The sequence below is a fragment of the Eretmochelys imbricata genome, chromosome 15, assembly GCF_965152235.1.
Source record: "Eretmochelys imbricata isolate rEreImb1 chromosome 15, rEreImb1.hap1, whole genome shotgun sequence".
Classification (NCBI taxonomy): domain Eukaryota; kingdom Metazoa; phylum Chordata; order Testudines; family Cheloniidae; genus Eretmochelys; species Eretmochelys imbricata.
This window is the reverse complement of record NC_135586.1, coordinates 6,950,856-6,970,907: the sequence shown is the minus strand read 5'-3', so window position 1 is coordinate 6,970,907 and position 20,052 is coordinate 6,950,856.

Here is a 20,052-nt window from a genome sequence, read left to right as displayed (position 1 = left end):
AATAAATCCATCAGTGATTTATAGAGTGTAGTCTTCCTTGTTAAAATGTTAAGCATCAGGACAGAAGAAATTAGGGCCAGAGTCTCAGCAAGTATAAAATGAGGATAGCTCATTAGTTTCAGATGAGGTGCTGACCCTAAATCTGGCAGCAGAATACATTTTCTATGCTAAATTTGTAGCAAGGGAAAGGAAATAAAATGACTTTAGAAGCATAATATGACTTTGTATCTCCAGAAAGATTTCTATTTTTTTTTTAAAAAAAGGAAAACATCAATGCTACTTGCAAAGTAGGAAGGAAAAATACATCCTTTCCCCACCCACGAGAGCAACTAAGACTGGGTTCTTGGCCAGTGGTTCTGCAGTATCATGTTTTAAAAGAACAAGGCAGGTCTCCATTTACTACCTGTCCTAAACCTCAGGTATTTTAGAAGGAAAATGCTTGTCATGGTTTAACGAGTAAGGTCATTACGCGGAGGTCAAAAGAGAAGGATAGAAGAAGTTTAAGCATCTGAATTTATGGGTTGCTAAGGACGTATAAGACAGAGTTGAGAAAACATGAATGGAAATGAGGACATTGGCTCAGTGGAAACACAGTTACTGCTTGTACCCCGGGGATAACCTCTAAAGAGGTCTCACAAGCTGGCAAAATTACTGCAGTGTAGGCTCCAAGCCAGTCCTCTCATTTCCCTCAGTGGGAGTTGGATCAGGCCCTTTGCCCAGAGGCATGATGTTTTTATTACAAAGGTGAATGTGCTCACATGCCTCGGAGGAAACGGGCAACAGGAGCCAGCAGGAAATCCAGACCTTTGCAAGTATCAGTGTGGGAGCCAAGTGAAACGAGAGAGAACCAAAGCACTTGGGCATCGCCTTGTTCTAGGCTGTGGAGGGAGGGGTGTGTGGAATTTTAGCCAAACGAATGGGTGTAGCAGGAGCACCCCAACTCTGCAGCACCAACAATCACCCTGGCAACCTCCCAAAACACCAATGGCTGGATTTAATTCGCATATCTATTTACATAAAACTTAAAGCGAATGTGAATCCTCACCGCCATGGTGTTTGCTTGTCCTCGTATCTCCCTAGATAAGGCAGCTAAAACTCTGGTCAATGGGGTTTGCCCTTAACCTGCAGTGAATGGGGAAGGGAGGCCACAGGCTGTGTTTTACAATGTTGTGGTTCTATATGACCTTTAGGCCCATACTAGGAGAACTCCCCGGGAAGAGCTTTCATTGAGCTTTGCACAGCATCCGTAGGACTGGGGAAGCAGGAAGAACCCCACAGGGGTGCCTTGAAGTATTGCTTTCTTTTGAAAAGCACTGAAGAGCCACAAAAGGAGAGCTGTAAATTATGCCCAAGAGGGTGCACATTCTGCCCCAGCCCTTGCCACTACCATCCCCAGCTCACCCATTGAGGACCCACAAGCCCAGTGAGCTCTCTCAGAGGAAGCCAGAGCGATGATGGAGTCATGCCATGGAGATACCCACTTCCATTTGTTCCATTTCCTAGGAATCCATAGGCTTGGTCTTGCAGAAGCAACAAGCATCTGGACCTACGTTGTTTCTCTTCTTCTTGGTCAAGTATCTATTTCTCAATCATATTTCTAATGGACCCATCACCATAGTAGCTAGGTGTTTTTAGGGAGAGGAATGGAAAAGAACATTTCACAGCAGTGGTTCCGCTTCCACACTTGAGGGCTGCACAAATTTAACTACATTGGTTTTTCTACTCATTTAATTAAATTGGTGCAAAAGCCACGCATAGACAATTCATAGATTCCAAAGTCAGAAGGGACCTCCTATGTAATACAGGCCAGAGAATGTCCCCAAAATAATTTCAAGAGCAGAGCTTTTAGAAGAAAATATCCCATCTTGATTTAAATATTGTCGGTGATGGAAAATCCACCACAACCCTTGGTAAATTATTCTAATGGTTAATTATTCTCGGTATTAAAAATTTATGACATAATTTTAGTTTGAATTTTTCTAGCTTCAACTTCCACTCACCGGATCACTTTACACCCATCTCTGTTAGACTGAAGAGCTCATTGTCAAATATTTGTTCCCAATGTAGATACTTACAGGCTGTAATCCAGTCACCCCTTAACCGTCTCTTTGCCAAACTAAATAGGTTGAGCTCCTCAAATATATCACTATAAGGTGTGTTTTCTAATCCTTTAATCACTCTCATGGCATTTCAAGCCCTTGGCCATGCCCCTTACAGATCATGTAGGGGAAACAGAGTAAAAAATGAGAGTGGATGTGGGGAATATAACCAGATCCCCGTTTAAACCCTAGTGGATAGGGTACTGGCCTGGGAAAACTAGGTTGTGTTCTCATCTCTGCCACTGATAAACCTGCCTGACCTCGGGCAAGATACTACACTTCTCTGTGCCTTTGTTTCCCCTGCCCCACTTTGTCTGTCTGTAGACTGGTACAGGGACTGTCTCTCTGTTTGTACAGTGCCTAACACCATGCAGTGCTGATTCTGGTTGGGGCCTGACATTCTACCACTATATTGCTACTAACAATACTAATCCAGAGGTCTGGAAAGACAATTCAGTTACAGCAGGACTCAGTTTTGTCAATATTAGCCGATGAAATACTCAGTTGCTTTATCTTATAATGCTGGAGAATATTGTAGGTCTGTTTGTTTACAGTGAATAGCTCTGCCAACAGTTATAACTTTGTCTTCCAAATCCTTAATGAAGGAGACCCAGGGCACCTCCACTGACAGAATTATCTTTCTTTGCCCAACATTAGTGCCTTTAACTGTATGGTCCCTAACACAACCCTGGGATGCTTTTAACACACAGAGCTTGCACTAGTTTAACTAAAACCAATTTAGTGAAATGGGTGCAATATTCCAGTGTGAAAGAGCCACCATTCCCAGCAAATAGTCTTTTTCATTCCTCTCCCTAAAAACATTTATGTGCTATAGCAATGGGTCCTTTAGAAATACTGTCAAGAGAGAGACTCATAACCTCTGATTACCACAAACCAGGAACAGAAGACAAGGATGGATCACCCTAAAATTGCCCTGTTCTGTACACTCTCCCTGAAACTCTGGTATGGCCACTGTCAGCAACAGGATACTGGCTTCTATAGACCATTGGTCTGACCCAGTATGGCCATTCTTATATTTTTGTTTTTAACCAGTTGCTCTGAAGTTTCCTCTAACATGACTACACTCTCTAGTGGGAGATAAAGGATGGCCCAGTAGTTAAGGCCCTAGCCTAGGACTTCAAAGACCCCCCTACAGCTCCCTTCTCAACCACAGACTTCCAGCTTGAGCAGCCACTTCAGAGTACTGTCTACTCAGCAGTTTTTAGAGCAGAAGCACAAGGACCGCTAGCCCAGGTCAGTCAGCTTGGACTAGGAGACTCGCTTCCATGGGCTGTGTAGGCTTACTCTTAGCTGCTCTTTGCCTCAGAAAATTGAAGGCGGTAGCATGTCCTTACCTCACAGGGGTGTTGTGAGGAGGAATCCATTCAAGACTGTGAGGCATTCAGATACTGCAGTGAGGGGGCCATATGTGCCCCTTAAAAAGAGAGGGGTAAGTTTTACAAGTATACTTGCAGATTTAAAATGAATCACAAATAAAACTGTGCATTATATATGTGCTCTGCAGTGGTCTATTTTAAAGAAGCAACTAACTGGTTAAGTGATTCTTAAGGTATGCACATGGGTTAAGAGTTCAGGTGAGCTACTCTATTCCTATTGGCCAGAGCTGTGTCTACACCCCAGAAAGTGTTAGACTATCGGGTATCTATTTTGTTTTGCTGCATCCCTACCAGAGGGTCAACCATTTCTAACAGCAGCCCTCAGGCAGACACACCTGATATCAAACCAGACCATTTCGGTGCAGTAGGCAGGGTTTAGAACTCCCTGGGGTCATTGCAAGGGGAAAGTTGTTTGTTCAATGGAGGAGAATCAAGTCTAAGTTATTTTCAGCCAGTTTCAGCTAGAAGAATTTTCTTCTGTAAATTAATGTGAGCTGCCAGGGACCATAGAATGGTTTCTCTGACTTGTAAATTAATCTATGTCTGATACAATAATGGGATTTTCCTCCAAGTGCTTCACAAAGGAGGCCAGTACCATTACCCCCCTTTTGCAGATGGGGAAACTGAGGCATGGAGAGGGGAAGTGATTTTCTCACAGTAGGCTAGAGGCAGAGCCAGGAATAGAATTCAAGTCTCTTGGGTCCTTGTTCAGCGATCTATCCACTATGCCACACTGCCTCTACCACTACTTATTAGCATTAGTTTGAAAATGCAGGTGGCTGGTTGTGCCCCTTCATTATGCAAGCATGGTCAAAGCTTAGCCTTCCCTAGCACTGTGGTGCAGAGACCACTGGAGCCAGGAGGCTTTGAGTCCCAGGTGCAGCCTCTTACAGCCTGATTTTCAAGGTGCTAAGCTCCCACAGCTCCCAAAGAAGACAAGTGGGAGCTCTCACCTCTGGCAAATCAGCACCATAGTGCTTACGGGGCAGAGGTTCTGAGTCCACCCCACCTGAGAGCTGGGGGATGCTGTCCAGGAGGCATTGAGCATGGGCAGCAGCTCCCTGAGATGGGCGTGACAAGCTGTCTCCAGACTGATTGACTGGCAGCTGGTGAAACTGCACACACTGTCCTTGCTGACTGTTCCAAACCAGAGCTGTCACTAAGGAAAGAAAGAGGAGATGCGCCTGAGGCATACAGAGCACCCACCCACCCACCCACACACACTGGCTGTAACAAAAAAAGAATCATGGTTCCTTCCCTCCCGCCCCAGGTTTTTGAAGAGAGGGGACCAAGGACCAGCAGAGAGCTGCTTAGTGGGTGGATGGAAGGTTGGGGACTTCACATGCACAACCTCACTTATCCCTGAGCAGCTCTGCTCATTACACCCACAGAACAAGTTTTCCCACCCTTTCCTTTCCTTCCCAATTGCCCTCAGGGCTGTGTGGGTCGAATCCCAATTCAGAGTTGTGCTGGAGACCCTGGCACCTGCTCCTGCTTCACTTGTGTGCTTTATGATGTCACCAAACCCCCTTGCTGGAATGGTAGCCCAGTGACTCCCAGTCATCCCACACAGGGCAGAAGGCTTTGACATCATCATAGACATGAAGGACTCGACTCCACAAGTCCTGAGTGCCCACTGCTCCCAAAAACTGCAATGCTGAAAACCTCTCAGGAAAGACTAGGCCCTTCAACCAAACCACAACATCTCTGCCCCCCCTCCCCCCCCCGATGGTGAGGATCTTGTCCAAACACATAGTGACATGAGCGCTCCTGTGGGAAGACCCTGGAAGAGCTCACCTGATGAAGGGTTGGCAATGGTAGACCTGTAGGGCTAGAATTTGGTTCTAAGGAAATCCCTAAACAAGGGGTGATGCCTAAAGTTGCATGGGCCTAGAAGTAACCCCCAGGAGATCTAGTTCCTCAGCACCATAGCACCCCTCTTGCTCCATGGGGGAAGTAAGTTACTGCAGCCCTTGAGAAGGCACAACTTACTACCACCCCCAAAAATGTCTGGTTACTAGTTTGGCCAGCAAGTATGGCAGCGCAGCCAAAGCTCTGTCTGCTCCCACCACTCTTTGCTCCCTCTCTCCCAACTTGCTCAAAGGGGAGGTGGAATATTCAAAGCGCAGAGGCAAGACCAGGGCCCAAGATCTGAGTTGACTGAGTGAGGGAATGGGAGCCAGCTCGGATGAGAAAAGCAAGGGCACAATCTCCTTTATCTCTTACCAACCTTGCTCAGACTGAAACCCATAGAACTGCCGACAAAAGAAGATAGATACAACACAATGGGATGTAAGCAAAGGTGGTAGGAGAAAGCGGCCCTTTGTCTGAATCAGGCAAAGAATCTAAGTGCTCCATGCTCCACTCATTAGACATGTTTGCATTCCTGTAAGTCTAGTGACATGTGCGACATATACATTTATGTGGACTGCGGGTTTGCAATCTGATATTTGGGATTTTTTTCCCTTAGCATCTGGTAAGAAATGTTTAGAAAGGAAACCTGCAATATATAATAGCCAAGAGCATAAAGCCAAAACCACTGTACACAACCCCCAAGCCACAGTGCTAGGCTGACAGATTTGCAGCTGTAACATACTTGTGAATAAAGAAATACAGGTAGATTCCACTCTCTCATTGGCGTCCCCCTCAATTGCATTGGCCTCCTCTTCAGAAGGTAGCTGCACATGGTAGTGGATAGGGAACTGGGCTTAGCATCAGTTGGGCTTCTTCTTGGCTCCAACAATGACCTGTTGTGTGACCTTGGTCAGTCTGTTTCCCTTTTCTTGTCTTGCTTATTTTATCTGAACGGTCTCTTAGTAAATGTTTATACAGGATCTAATATAATGGGATTCTGACCTTGGTTGGGTCCAGTAAACACTATGTAATATAACCAATAAACAGCATCTATTCCTACTCCTGCTCCAAATTGCATGTCCACTATGCAGTGTCAATGAGGGCTGAGCCCTAGCACACTCCTTAGTCACTCCAGACATACCCCTTTCCTCAGCTTTCTACTCAGGAGGCACATAAGTTTGACTACAACCAGAAAAAGGCAGGCAGGTGGTTAGGGCTTTAGCGTAGAACTTGGCAGATGGATCCAGGGTGAAGTCCATGCTTTCCTACAGGCTTACAATGTGACTAGAGGACCAGATTTTCAAAGGTATTTAGATGCAGATTGTAATTAGTGGAATATTCAAAAGTGTATCACTTAAGCACCTTTCTGCATCATTAAGTGCCTAAATACCTTTGAAAATCTGTCATAGACTATCAGGGTTGGAAGGGACCTCAGGAGGTATAACAGAGATAAGTTGTGAGCAAGCCAGCTCCGCATGTGGAATTAACTGTACTCCAGTGGGTAGCCAACACCTGCACTGTAAGTGATGGGCAAGTTATTTTCTCCAGGGATACATATGTAGTTACCTTGTGCATCCCTCCACTCCCCCCCATATTGAGCCTTCTATTCGGAAGAGCATCCTTGTGATAAGAAGAACATAAGAGATGTATGTTGCCTTCAGTAATGTAGGGATCTCATTGTGTGACAATAAACCTGCACGATCCCCACTGCCCTTTTGAGCAATTAGACACAGTTGTATGTGGATGGGAATACACATCCCTGTAGGAGGAATTTCATTGGGACTTTCACTTGCACAGCATCTCTCAGGATCTGACCCAACAGTAGTTTTGTTGAGGAAAGAAGTCAGGATTTGGCTCCACCATGAATACAGAGCAGGTGAATGTGTCACAGCCCTAATACTGTATAGGCCAAACTGTAGAGTCCTCACTCTGGCAGAATGTCCGTTGAAAGCGGCAGGAATGCCATCATTGCTTTCAGTGGGAGCTGCAGGAGCTCAGCCCCTCTGAACATCCGATTTGTTATTTTGGCACTTAAATACAGAGTTAGGTGCCTAACATGAGGCACTGAAGTGCAAAGGGCCCGATTCTGCTGCCCTTACTTAAGTTGAGTAGCACCTTACTATGCGAGCGGACTCATTATTGTCAGTAGGGCCACTCAAGGAATAGAAGAACAGGACGACTTGTGGAACCTTAGAGACTAATAAATTTATTTGAGCATAAGCTTTCGTGGGCTACAGCCCACTTCATTGGATGCATAGAATGGAACATATAGTAAGAATATATACACAGAGAGAGAGAGAACATGAAAAAGTGGAGTAAGAGGCTAATTAATTAAGATGAGCTATTGTCAGCAGGAGAAAAAAAAATCTTTTGTAGTGATATAAGCCATCATGTGCCAGCAATGCCCCTCTATCATGTACATTGGCCAAACCAGACAGTCCCTATGCAAAAGACTAAATGGACACAAATCTGACATCAGGAATCATAACATTCAAAAACCGGAAGGAGAACACTTCAACTTCTCTGGCCACTCAGTAACAGACTTAAAGGTGGCAATTTTGCAACAGAAAAGCTTCAAAAACAGACTCCAATGAGAAACTGCTGAGCTTGAATTAATATGCAAACTAGATATCATTAACTTGGGTTTGAATAGAGACTGGGAGTGGCTGGGTCATTACACATATTGAATCTATTTCCCCATGTTAAGTATCCTCACACCTTCTTGTCAACTGTCTAAATGGGCCATCTTGATTATCACTACAAAAGTTTTTTTCTTCTGCTGATAATAGCTCATCTTAATTAGCCTCTCACTCCATTTTTTCATGTTCTGTATATATATCTTCTTACGATGTTCCATTCTATGCATCCGATGAAGCAGGCTGTAGGTCACAAAAGTTTATGCTCAAATAAATTTGTTAGTCTCTAAGGTGCCACAAGTACTCCTGTTCTTTTTGTGGTTACATACTAACACAGCTGCTACTCTGAAACCTGTTAAGGAGTAAGATTCTTCTCAACGTGAATATATGCAGCAGAATTGGGACCTAAATGTTGGCCCTACTGCCAAGCTCCTTTCTTAGGTGGGCTTCCCATTGACTTCACCAGGAGCATTGTCTGAGTAAGAAGTAAAGGCTTCAGCCCTGCACACAGCTGAGGCTCCATTCTACGCCCAGTGAAGCAAGAACATCATCTTCATTCACTATGAGAGCAAGGTCAGGTCTTTACAGCCTGGCAAGAATTAGAACAAACCTGCCTGTAAAGGGGTCCCACTCATCGCAGCTGAGCCTTCTTGTGACTAGATCTGGGAAGCAGCTCTTCATGCTAGATGCCCTCTTCTATCAGTTACTCACGCTCTGACCCCTCTCTCTGTCTCTGAGACACAGGGTGTTTCCTCTTCATGACTCAGCCCTCTGGCCAGGTCACTATGCAGTCCCCTGCCCTTCTGGGGTAACAAAGTCCCACCAGACAAGATGTCTGGATGCCACTTTAGATGGTTTTCCAGTCCACATCTCCCACTCCTGTGCCACCTTCCCAATGGCTGGTAGGGGAAACCCAGGCCTTTCCACTACTCCAGGTCCCAGCCCAGAGGCCCTATGACTTGCCATTCATACCCTGTTGCTGATCCCTGGATTCCTTCCTACCCCATATCTCTATCTCCTTGCCTATCTCTGGTTTACCTCTAGAGATTCCCCTGTACCCCACAGCTACTTCATCCTGCTCAGCCTCTTGCTGGACTCCACAGTCCAGGGCAGTACCTGAAGGCTTACTCTTCTCCTAAATCGCCTCCTTATCCCCAGACAACTCACTTTCCACCTAGGGAATTACTTCAGACCTCCTCCCTGCTGCCCCCTTCTACTGCCAGCTCCCTGGTTTTACAGGGCTGTCCCAGTTCTTCCCCAGCTGAGTTCCATTCTCAGTTAACCCTGGTCCTCCCCCTCTCAGGTGAGGCCAGGTGACCTAATTGGCCTCAAGGCTGGTGTGGGATGCACACACCCATTGCACTGCCCCGTTCACTTTCTTTCTTTCTTTCTTTCTTTCTTTCTTATGTTTGAATCTATTGCCTTTACTCCTTCAAAAAACCCTGTAAGGTGTAGTTACTTTTTCCCAGTTCTGGACTTAAAGAAGGGGAAATTTTCCCTTAATTTTCCCTTAAAGTTAATTTTCCAAACAGCTTGATATGGTGGTAAGGATGTATACTCTAAACATCATTAGAAGACTTTGCATCATAAAGCTTTGCCATGTGTTCTCTATAAAAAACAAACATCCTTTAGCCATGTTCACGCTGCTAGCTTCCAGTTATGGGCCTGTTTGAAAAGCTCTCATTATAAATGCTCTTTGTCCCAACCACACTTCTTGTGTCAGTGGTTTTATAATGGCCCTTTTGGACTTATTTAGCCAGAGAACCTTGCAGTCTTTCCTTATTATGTGTCCTTATAGGATGCCCAGCTCCCACGGTTAGTCAGTGAATGTATCCACACTATTAGCCCCGCTTGTCTATAATAGCAACCAAATGTCTTCAGATATTCAAGCACCATTTTATTTGTACTGCCCTGGCAATGAGCCTTTACATGTTAACTTTTGGCCTTGCTGGGTAACCTCTTATTTGAAAGTGACTTAATTGACTTTACCAGGCTTTGACCATTTTTCATTTCTTCCTAAAGGGCTCATTATTAGAGATGGATATCTATTAATTGGATTACTCTCTCTCTCTCTCTCATGCGCACACATACACCTCCTTTATCCTCCCTCATTGTTCATATTACCAGTCATAATCATATTCATGGCTTCACAGGGTTTGCTAAACATTGATGGTAATGACACAAATAGATACAGGGTTTTCATTTAATAATTAAGTCTTAGGTGTTAAAAGGGAAAGAAAGAAATGTTAAAATAATCAACCACTTAGGGAAGAGCTGTTAAAAACATAATTGCAAAATAAATGGACATGATCAGAATTAAGATAATGGACCTGATTCTCAACTGTGTTAGTCCAATTTCATGCTGGTGTAATTAATTTCAATGGAATCAGAGTCTTTCAAATGGGTGTAATGCAGTAGTTAATTGGGTTCATATTTTCTCTTTGCCTTTTGGAAAAGGTGGGCTCATTATCACTTATAAAAGGGGGAAAGAATTATATTAGATTTGATTGACCTACAATGCTACAATCTTTAGGACAGATAGACAGATGTATGTGCTAAAATACAGTGGGCCAGATCCTCAGCTGGAGTACATCTATGAAGGTCTGTTGATGTCAATGGATCTATCTTGATTCACGTCAGCTGAGGAGCTGATCTGATAAATGTAAGTGTTGTGTCTGGGTTTGTTTAAATCCTATGACCTGTAATTCATGAAGGGACTTAGAATGTCAAATGTGTAGATGTGTTCTAGTCCTGTTGGTCCTAGGATATTAAAGAGACAAAATATTACCTCATCCACCTTGTCTCTCTAAACGTGCATGAGTTTGCTCTGTAGCTAAACCCCACTGTTCTTCTTCTAACTGCTGAGAAATTATGTGTGGCTTCTTTGTACCCATTTCTGTTTTAAATACCAAAATGGCTATCCCCAAAATGAGAAGTGGCAACACCTATTATATCACCTTCATTTCCCCACCAAGACAGGATCTTTGTCTTTATTCTACTTTTACTAGTGCCTTTTCTAATCTATGTTCAAATGCCCAAGCAATAGGGTTTGCCAACACTTTCCTATGGAGGCTATTCCTCACTCTAATAGAACTCACTGTCAGGAAAAGTTTCCTGCTATTCATCTTCAGTGTTCTCGTGCTTAGTTTTATCCCATGCCTTTTATTCTCATCCTCAATAATGCCTGTTTATCTGCCTTATACAGACCCCCTTTCCCATAGCCACTCCCCTCTGAAGTAAGGAGGTGCTATTTTCCCCATTGTACAGATGAGACACAGAGAAGCCATGATGCTTGGCCAAGAAGTATGTGGGGAGCTGGGACTTAAAATCAGGTCTGTCTACTCCTAAGCCATGTCTACACTACATGAGCATCTCCCACCGGCATAGCTACTGCTGCTGGTTGGGGGTTATATAATTATGTCAGGAGAGCATTGGCACAGCTGTGCTACTGTAAGGTCTCTAGTGTAGGCATGTATATATATAGATAGATATATAATGCAAGGGTGGGAGCATTATCTTCCTGCTCCATACATTGTACCCCTGTGGGTACAGCTCATAGCAGTGTTTGTGTTTCTGCAGACATTTTGCACCACAAACGCAAGTCTAATTTGCTGTCCACTGCCTTTTCAGCCTCTGGGCCTGATCCTCAACGTCACTGGGCCCCAGTTGAAAATCTGTGTGGTGGGTGATTTTCTCCCAGCTTATTAGCCTACTATTTTTCTAATTCGAGTCTAATATATCATTTTCTACCAATATTTCTACTCTTTCTAGGTCCCTTTCCCTTATTTCTCAGTCCTTGCAGTTGTGCACAACTCCTCCCAGCTAGGAAGCATCTGCCAGTTTTATTAATGAGCTGCATACTCCTTTCACTAGATCATTAATGAAAATATTAGCTAAGACCTGACCAAAGATCCTTGCAAAACCCCATGAGATGCCTCCCACAAACATAATGCTTGGCTTACAGTCCTTTAGCTGGTCTTCAATCCACAGGATAGTATTGGTATTAGGTGACAACAAGAAGTCCCAGGCAAGATCAGGGCCCCTTCTGACTGCACACACACATTATTAATTAATGAATCATTCATTATTATTATTAGAAGTCTTAAACGTTAAAATATCTTAAATAGATGTGTGTGTCTGGATGGGTGTATATAGATACAGATGTGTATACACATATACCTGTATATGTGTGGGGTGTTTGTGCATGTGTTAAACACTAGGAAGATGTACATGTGTATCAGACTTAAGACTTAAGGCCTCTGTTCTTGTTCTAGGAGGAGACCGGTCCTAGTTATTCATAGATAAAGATGAATGACTGCACATAAAACACACACATATACTATCTGGTGTGTGTGTGTATGTCTCCAATGTCTAGGACAGGTCTCTGCACAAGAAAAACAAAGGCATCTCAGTGTGAGTAACTTTCAGAGCAGGGCATTTTTCGAATTTCCCCCACCACCCAAACCCAGCAGCGCTGCTTACAGACTCTGCTATTAAACCCAGGCGAAAACAAACAGGCATTCTCGGGGGGGGGCGTGGGGGGAAAAGAAGAAAGTTCCTATTGAAAAAGAAGTTTCTGGCTATGTTGGTTTTATTGGCCTGGTGGAACCCTACAGATTAACAACCAGCAGCAGCAACCCACCCCCCAAGCCCGGACCTAAGAAATCCAGTAGAAGGTGTGACTTCAAATGTGGTGGTAGGGATAAAGAGAAAGGAAGCCGGAATGTAGGCATTTGTGTGATGTGATTGTTACCAGAAATACCTCGACATCTCCCGCCTGTCCCGGAACGGCGGCCAGTGGTCCCGTGGAGCTCAGAACTAAGGTGCTGGCCGCGGAGGAGAGACACTCTCTGATACCTTATCAGCAAAACTCATTGGGTCCCCTAGTAGTTACAACCGGAAACGGGGCCAGTGGCCAAATGAAACGGCTGTCAGGGGAAGTGCAGTGTCAGCATTTATCATCCATGAGCCCTCTGCCCCGGTGCCGACTCCCTGCTCAGCAGCACAGTCTCTAAGGTAATGTTGGCCCGCTTGGGCCCTTGCTCCTTTCCCAAGCAGAGGCCGGGGGTGGTTACCTGAGTCGTTGGGGTCTTCGGCAGGGGACGGAGAGAGTGAAATAACCCCAGCGGCAGGGAGAGATGGGCAGTGGTTGTGAATCCCCCCGAGCGAGGACGCTGAGCGCGCCGCTTTCAGTGTGGTGTTTGTGTGCATCGCTGCGTGCCAAGGTTGTGTGCGCGTTTGTGTGGCGATACCTAGAGGCCGGCTTGGGTGCCTCTGAATACGTTTTGGGGGCGTGGATGCGGCTGTGTATTCGTGTGTCGGGAGTGGGTTTCTGTCTCGTCTCTGTGTGTAGCTGTCTGTTTGCTCACACGTGTGTGTGGAGCTGAGTGTGCAGGGCAAAAGGTGACCTGGTAAAGGTCCCACATTTGCTTCCCGAATGTATTGTTATTAATGTGTTCAACGAAGCGATTCGGAGGGCTAAAGCTCTGATCCCACAGGTCAGGGGAGAGAAAACCAATACATTTATCCTTGTTTTTATTTAAATGATTCCATTTACAAGGGGGGGAGCGGGATAATCTGCAACAGGTGTTTTGATTCAGGGCTACTCCTTGAAAGACGAATATCACAAGTTGCGCGCTGTTTTCTTTCTTTCTTTCTTTCTTTTTTTCTTTTTCACCCCTGGATGCCAAACCCCCCCTGATATTGTGAATTGTTTAGCGTCTGAAGGAATTCACCAAGGAAAATCCATTTCCCGCTTAATACACAACAAGTGGGATCGGTCATCCGGTGTTATAAGCATTTTAATAATAAAACAGGTGCAAAAATAAAAAAGATTCCGTTCCATGGAGTGAATTTCCAAACCTAGCTGCCTGTCGGCGCTGGTGCATGGGGTGACTGTGGAGGACCTGCCTTTCATGGCTGTTAGACTTCTGAAGATTGAAAGAAACCGTCTGAGTGGGGCAAGGTTGGCCCACGAAAGCGGGAGGGGGGGGAGATGAAAGTCCTCAATGGGAATTCCAGAGGCTTTGGGATAAGAAGGAGCAGGCTGGGTCTTACAGGTTTGAAGCACACGGTACTGCTGAGGTTTGAGTGGGCAGAAGTTTGCTTTCCTAGCCAAAGCTTCACGTTCCTGACATACACATTCTTCTTCCTCGGTTGTCCTAAACTTGAGGGCAGCGGGACTGTTGGGTTGGTCCAGAGTCCTAGTACTGAGGGGCAGGTTGGTGGATGTGGGGGACATGCAGGAGAACAAATCTGCTGTCTTAGGGAAGTGGTCCATTGCTAATGTCATCTAGATAGAAATTACAGAGAGGCAGAATGTCAGGGCCAATACTTGCACATAAAGCAGAAGTCTCTCGCAGGAATAACATTTGGAGTATACTAGCCAGACAGTGATCAAATATTTTCAGGGAGGTTTGGACTATATCCATGAAGTTCTATGTTTGCTTCTGTGAATGTCTAATACATATGACAACATGCAAAAGTATATTTTCTGAAAATAATGAAAGCCATTATTCATATAACCATGGGCCCAGGCCTGCGATTCCCACTATGTCAATCAATCAATCAATCAAATCAAATCAGCAGGGAGGAACTATGCCTGAGTGAGGATAGTAGAAATGGGCCATGCTTTGCACAGGTATATAGAAATAACAACATATGGGTTCAATTGAATATGAAATGTATGCAACAGATGTAGGTATGCTTAGAGATTAACTTTAAATAATCAAGACAATGCTCACAGATGGTGCTCAATCTAAGACAAAAATAATATAAACCTTCACTTTAGAAAGGCACTGTGGTATTGAATAGGCTTGAGAATATGGATGGAGAAATTAGGTGTGTGATATACACAAGATATGTGTGTGTACCCACAGAAGTACAGTAATTACACTGGGAGAAAATAGTTGTACACTGCGTTGATGTTCAAGTGTATTTATTTTGCGTACCAATCGATGTAACGACATATTCATGCGCTAAAGGCATGGGGCAATGTTTTCGAAAGCGCCTAAGTGGCAAGTCCCGTTTCTTTCTATGAGACCTCGGCTTTTAAGTGTCTGAGTCACTTTTGAAAATTGTACCCAATATCTGAGAACTCAAGGGCCCAATCCTGCAAACGCATGGGAGTCACTTTGAGTGTCCCTGTGAGCAAGCCCACGGGTGTCGCTGATTATATACACTCGTGGGCATCAGTATTTTCAGGATCGGGCCCTCCTTTTGTTTGTTTGTTTGTTCTTGCTTTAGATTTTCAAAACCCAAACATATTTTTAAAAATCGCAGTACAGCTGTGTAGGCGACCAGTATATTTCTGAAACCCTTGCCGGTCTCCTGTACCCTCCTCTTCATCTTTCTCACAGTCCAGGCTGAGCAGCACCCTAGAAAACTGGGGGAATTAAAAAAAACATTTTTAACATTCGATGCTACGTTTAATGAATGAAACCTGCTTCTTTGTTTTTGTTGCTTTGCTGGGAAGTTTGGGTCAAAGCTTTTATTTTGTGTGTGTACGAAGCCGTTGTAACAAATCGGCACCCTCCTGATTTTGAAGCAGCGGAAAGGAAACCAGGAGTGATCGCCTTCAACCTAATTTGGAGAGAAAGCCCTGTGAAAACTCTTCAGACACTCAGACCCACAAGGGATCTGAACGGGGAACAGTCAGGACTTCTCTGCGAGGCGAGCAAGTGCATGGCAAGAGCTCACCGACACAGATGATGTATGTGGTTTAGATTATGGAAGACAGAAAAGAAAAGAAATGAAAAGAAAAGAAATGAAAAGAAAAGAAAAGAAAAGAAAAGTGTTCTCCTGTAAAGCAGAAGGGATTAATTTCCTTAAAATCAGATAGATTAGATTAGATGAGATGGTTTTGCTCTTGTGATTAAGTAACATAATTTATCATTAGAAAGAAACTGAATTAATTGAGGGAATAAAATGATGAATTTTTTAAATATTGTGTGTGACCAGTGGCCTGGTTTGCTCATTCGTGCTCTAACTGAGAAACCAAATACGATAATCAAAACAGGCAGGTAAGTATCTCCTTTGGACCTCTTCAGAAATAAGGGAGTCGAGTTTATTCCTGCAGTAACCTAACGGGCATACACCCAAACTCTAAGATCAAACCCAGACTTGAATGTACCAAGGAAATCTGTAATCCCGACTTGCTAAGTGAAGAAATCATTCGTCAAAGTTACTTCGAACTAGAATTTGTAAAGCGTTCCTTAGAACTCTTCTTCCTTTCTGTGTGATAGCCGTGGAAATAAAGTCTCCCTCCTTCCCCAGCACACACACACTTGTCAGATAAATCTTTGTGTTTCTATCCTTCTAAAGGATTCCAGGTTTGGCGTGAGGGAGAAGTAAATGTAATTTCAAAAGACGATTTATACAGCCCAAACAATGGAAACCATAACACGAGATGACTTTAGAAAGTTGTCGGGAGGGATTTAGGGACCACAAACACATTTTTTCGTAACCATACAATATGGAAACTCTTAAAGAGCTGTATCTGCAGACATCTTGCAATGACTGGTCTTCCTTGTCATCTAGAGGAGAAAGGGTAAAATATATTAACTGAAGACACAATCTAAAATTACTTATACATTTTAAACATGCTGGCAGAGGTAACTGCCTGAAAGATTTCCTTCTTCTGGGGTAAATTAGTTCAAGCAGTTTCGCAAGGATCTCTGTGTGTGTGTATGTTAGTTTTATAAACATTTTAATTTCAAGCAAAAGAAAATCCTTCCCACAAGTGCAAGAATTCAGATTATTTCAAGAAGAACATACCGGAGTAATCATATGACATATAGATAGACCCGATCCTGCAAGCATGTGGACCCGTGAGAAAAAAGTATTCACCTGAGTAACTTTACTTACACATGCAAGAACTGTTCCCAAGGCAGAGTTACACACTCACACACACCCCACTGGTGCACGCAAAGGTTGTGCGTGAGTGTGTATACATATACATATTATCTACCATCATATGCATGCCATATGATTACATGTTACATGCGTGCGTCCAAAATTCACCAAATGTAGTTTTTCTCCGCAAGCAAATATTCTATCCAAGACAACTTTGCCCAAGACAAACAAAAATACATGCTCGTTTGAAAACTGCCCTCTATAAACAACTAACTGCACTATAATAGTACTTCAACTAGTAGATCAGAATTTTCAAATACCTTTTTCCCATTAATGCTCTTAAGGACTTTTTTATTGGAATTTCCAGTAGAGAACAGTTTAAGGAGCAATTGCTGAGCTTCTGCCTCTTTTAATATATCCAAAAATTCCCCAGAGTCTCCTAGAAAATATTTTGCGCGAAAGTGAACGGAAAGCCCCTGTTTTGTCCCCAGAACAAAACACTGCACCGGAACGTGTGTAGGGCCCCGTAATGCAGCGTATAAGGACATTTTGATCACTTTATGAAATCATAATTATTAGAGTAACGATTCCACAGTGACAGATGTAGGCTAAGGCACGGACAGAAAGTGTTATCATCCTGTACCAAACTTTGGGGCTTATATAAACTGGTCCCGAACTAGGGGCGACAGGAAGACGTGACTAAGGCGTTGTTAGATACAAAAAAGATGGGTCACACTAGATTTCCTTACTTAGGGGCCGATCCTGAGCCTATTGAAATCAGCCACAAAGCCCGCATTGACTTCAGAGGAGCCAGTAGCATGAGTGACCCCATGAGTTCCATGGGGCTATTCCTGTGCGTAAAAACAGCCTGATACAAAAACCCACTGAAATCCCTGGGTGTCTTTCCACTGAATTCAATGGGCCTTGGATCAGGCGTGTCAGGATCGGGTTCTGGCTTTGTCAGCTTTATCCCTACCCTACACCTCCATTTAACCCTTTTCAATTGCCAGCATGTATATACGAAAATCTCCCCCCGGTTGGTCTTCAAACTGCTTGGCATTGAACAACAAGAGGATTTTTTTAGACCTCTTTCAAGCTGAATTTATGTTGGTGTGATGAAATGCCCCTCTGTGTTTAACATTTCCAATGATCATTTGTTTCATTTGCTCGGTTGGCCCTTTATGAGAGCGCCTTTCGCCCGGGCATGTTGATCAGCCTCACTTACGTAATATTTTCTTTGGGATAGATTCACTCAGCCTAGGACCTATCAATGATTTCCTTACAGCTTCGTTGCACACCAGCTGCCTTGTTATCTGACCTTGCCCGAAAGCTTGTGATGGAAGAAAATGTTTGTTTTTTCTAGGGAGGGGGAAAAAAAACACAACCGCATATTGAGTTGAAACAGTAAAGAAAACCCGACTGAAGGGTCCCTAGCAAGCAGGGCGTGTAAGTGTCCCTGAGAGATGAGCGTGATTAAAAGGGGCTGTAATAGTGTTAAGAGGATCTGAGTCGTGTTTGAAGGATCGGGCCCAGATGTGTGCCAGGTTTCCTTTGGGAGATCTCTGCAACAACTCCAACCAGCTTTTATAGCAGCAGGAGACCAGTGTACTGTACAAAGCACCTCACTTCCCCATCCCCAACAAGGAGAATAAGACCTCCACAGATTTCTATACAGCCCTTCCTCACCCCAAGCGGCCCCATTAATTCTCTCTTCAGGGGAGGGATTAGCCCCTACTAACTGTAAGGCTGGCAAAACGGAGGCTCTCAAATAACCAACTGAACCTTAGCCTCTTCCTGGAGTGAGATCAACCAGGGGCCCTATCCTGCCTTCCTAGCGCAAGGATCTACCTGGGTGGGCTTAGCCGTGCGCTCCATTTTGGTCAGTTCCACCCTGTTTGCGCTCTTCTATCTGCTATGCTATGGGCTGGCAGAATGAAGAGAATCTGTCTTTACAATTCCCCAGAAGAGTGTGGATACATATATATTTAAATGTGCCCCCTCTGGCTTGTCTTCTAAGCATCTAATTCTACCAGAGCCCAGCTACCACCAAGCCCCTCTGGAAGGTATATTTGGGGCGGAGGGAGGGAGAGACAACTTTACTATAAGTTTTATCAGGATCTTACATCGTAAACACGCTGCCAGAGCTGGCTTCTATTTGCCGACATTCGGGGGTGTCTTTCTTCTATTTCTTGTGTCTGAAGATTGTTTCACCACCACTCCCCCCTGGCGTATAAAATCTCCGAGCGCAGCTATTTCACTTATTGCAAACCAAAGGTGCAGCTCCAAAGGGCACCTACATTGCACCCGATCCGGCAAATGTTTTCCCAAGCAAAAGGCTCTTCGACCTATTGACTTATGGCCCAGTGCAGCTATCCGGTATTTCGTGTTGCCGAAAGAGCTGCGTCTCATCGCGGCCTTATTCCAAACTCCGTGGGGGCGCTTGTTTAAAAGCTTCGCGCTGCCGCTGAAGAGGGCGGGAGAGAGAAACCTTGCAAAGAGCAGAAAAGTGTGTGCCGAGAATCCCAAACATCGGCGTGAGGAGGTTCAGGGGAAATGCATGGGGAGCCTGCAGGGGTCTGTCCCTCTCTGGTGCCCCATGGAGACGCACAATGGATCCTTGATGGTATTCCCCCCGGCCCCAGGTTTGTCAAAACGTGCAGCGAGAGCTACACATGCTGGATTAGTATAGATAGGAGGTACACACACAGATCCGGCCCCCTTCCACCACGCTCGCACACCTATGCTTTCGTGCCACACACACAGAGTCACATGTAGACACACATCTGTGAGGACTCACGAGCATTCACAGCAACCACACAACCACTCGATTGGACACGTGCACGTTCCCACGCTCTTTTCACGCTCACATCGCCTCTCCAGGAAGCCCTTTGGGAGCAGGGATGGACGGTGTCTTCCCACGGGATTGTACAGCGCCTGGCACAATGGGGCCCAGTGCTGCGTTTAGGCTCTGCGGCAACACAAATAATAACGAACTATATCCCATGCTTCATCGACAACGTTCCCCCGTGTGTGGGGGATGTGCTTTTAACTAAGCACAATGTAAAAGTTACAACCACCTGTTAAAATAGCCCCTCCTCCAGCCATTATTGTATTGCGTAAACGTGAGCTCTGGGACAGATCTTGCTCTATTATATCGGTGCAAATAGGACGTGCTCCGGATTTACGCCGCTGTTCTGGAAAATTGAATTGGGC